The sequence below is a fragment of the Penaeus vannamei genome, chromosome 38, assembly GCF_042767895.1.
Source record: "Penaeus vannamei isolate JL-2024 chromosome 38, ASM4276789v1, whole genome shotgun sequence".
NCBI classification, from domain to species: domain Eukaryota; kingdom Metazoa; phylum Arthropoda; class Malacostraca; order Decapoda; family Penaeidae; genus Penaeus; species Penaeus vannamei.
Window position 1 is genome coordinate 10,200,541 of NC_091586.1, and position 2,500 is coordinate 10,203,040.

General features: G+C 32.9%; 2 protein-coding genes across 3 annotated transcripts in view; one reads left to right on the top strand and one right to left on the bottom strand.

Moving 5' to 3' along the window:
• LOC113818739 (actin-3, muscle-specific) overlaps nucleotides 1–65 on the top strand; it is a 2,098-nt gene extending 2,033 nt beyond the window's left edge. For both annotated transcript variants that reach the window (XM_027370931.2, XM_070116033.1), the window contains exon 2: nucleotides 1–65. This exon is cut by the window's left edge and continues 1,166 nt beyond it. The gene's annotated coding sequence lies outside the window, so the exon portion shown is untranslated.
• The window catches only part of LOC113819266 (actin-2, muscle-specific), a 201,253-nt gene that overhangs the window by 197,358 nt on the left and 1,395 nt on the right, over nucleotides 1–2,500 (bottom strand). The window lies entirely within an intron of this gene.

Sequence of the window (2,500 nt, forward strand, 5' to 3'; positions counted from 1 at the left end):
AATATATTTAAGTAAATGAAAATGTCAAATAAAAAAAAACTTTTGCAATAAAACTTGCTGCAGGATTAGCTCTAATCAATAGCCCTTTTTTCTAAGGAACATGCATATGCATATATATACATATATATGTGTGTTTATATATATATATATATATATATATATATATATATATATATATGTGTGTGTGTGTGTGTGTGTGTGTGTGTATAAATATGTATGTGCGTGTGCGAATGCGTATATATATATATATATATATATATATATATATATATATATATATATATATATATATATATATATATATATATATATATATATATGTATATATATATATATATATATATATATATATATATATTACATATGCATGTATATACGTATGTATGTGTGTGTGTATATGAGTATGTATGTATTTATACCACGCCAAGGAATACTCCCTGAACAGAATATACATAGTGTATACATTGTATATTACTATATATGTATATATATCATATGTATATACATATGTATTTGTGTGTTTAATCATGCATGTATGTATTCATACCAAGTCAAGGAATACTCCTTGAACAGGATATACATAGTGTATACATTATGTATAATTGTATAAACAGGTATACATATAGATGTGTGTATGTGTGTGAGTGTGGGTGTGCGTGTGCGTGTGTGGGTGTGTTCGTATGTGTAGCTACATAGATATACATTTGTGTATACATTTATGAAACTCGTGTATGCATTCGTGTGTGTATATTGTGTACAAATGTGGGTATATAAATATGCGCAGTTTATTTATTCGTCCAATCATTCGGCTATCATTTTTTCACTGTCTAAATACATACAGACAAACAGCATCGATGTACGAAAATAAATTAACACTACGTATGTGTATAGGTATATGTGCACAGGTTTTTACATATATTCATAATTTGCATATTTGTATATAAATTTCGATATTATGAATCACATGCACATATATTCCATCATGCATACATGTTTACATATATACACAGCATAGATAAATAAATGTTTATACAAACACATATATATATATATATATATATATATATATATATATATATATATATATATATATATATATGTGTGTGTGTGTGTGTGTGTGTGTGTGTATATACATATACATATATAGACAGATATATAGATATATAGATAGATATGCGTGTGTGTAAGAGAGTGTGTGTGTGTGTGTCTGTGTTGTAAACGAAAAACAGGAGGAAAAATATAGATGTATATGTGTGTCTATTAGAATTAGAATCCTTATTTAAAAGAATTTATCATCACGGACGAGATTTATTTTCAAATGGTAACAGTAGTTAAAGATATTAGAAAGAAAATACAGGGCCAGTATGTTCAGACCTCTAGCAAGTATTACCAAGAATATTAGTTTAAACATCGTTGTTAATATTATATTAACCTTTTGGTTTTTAGATACAAAACTGTTGGCATCCTCCAACTGAGAGACGCGGCACTCTGAAGAGCCAGAATCGATTCATACTGGGAATACATCCCTGGTATTATCATTAGCTGTTTTTGATAGCATTGGTTAGTTTGTTGGTTGGTTGGTTGGTTAGCAGGATAGCTCAAAAAGTTATAAACAGATTTCTTTTGCCAGAGGTGTTTCTTAGCCTCATTTAGATGCAATTAACTTTTGGGGTTGATCCGGATACAGGATTTTTTTTAAGGATTGCATAGTTACCCCTATTGCCGTCGTTATAATGGTAACTATTATTATCATTACCTTTATTATATCAGCCAAGGAGGTTATATTTATGGACGTCACCTGTGTACTTGAGAAAGAGGCAATTCTAATGTAATTCTTCAAGTGTGTATATCTGTATTTCATCAGTGACCCTATTGCCTTGGCGGAGGTATGTTGATATTGTTATTATTACTATGATTATCACTGTTATCATTATTGTTATTGTTACTATTTTCCGTTTTCACTTTGCATGATTGGATAGTTAAACAGAATGATATAAATGCGTTTATTGTTCTGTTCTTGTTCTTTAAAATTAAGAAAAATACATGACGAGGAGATTAGAAGCACTTGCGGTGGACGATGCCGGGGCCGGACTCGTCATACTCCTCCTTGGTGATCCACATGGACTGGAAGGTGGACAGGGAGGCAAGGATAGATCCACCGATCCACACGGAGTATTTACGCTCGGGAGGAGCAATGATCTTGATCTTGATGGTGGAAGGAGCCAAGTTGGTGATTTCCTTCTGCATGCGGTCAGCGATACCAGGGTACATGGTGGTACCTCCAGACATGACGATGTTGGCGAACAGATCTTTCCTGATATCAATGTCGCACCTCATGATAGAGTTATGGACGGTTTCATGAACACCAGCAGATTCCATACCAAGGAAGGAAGGCTGGAACAGAGCCTCAGGGCAACGGAAGCGCTCGTTGCCGATGGTGATGACCTGACCGTCAGGAAGTTCGTAGGACTTGTCGATAGATGAAGAAGCGGCAGCAACG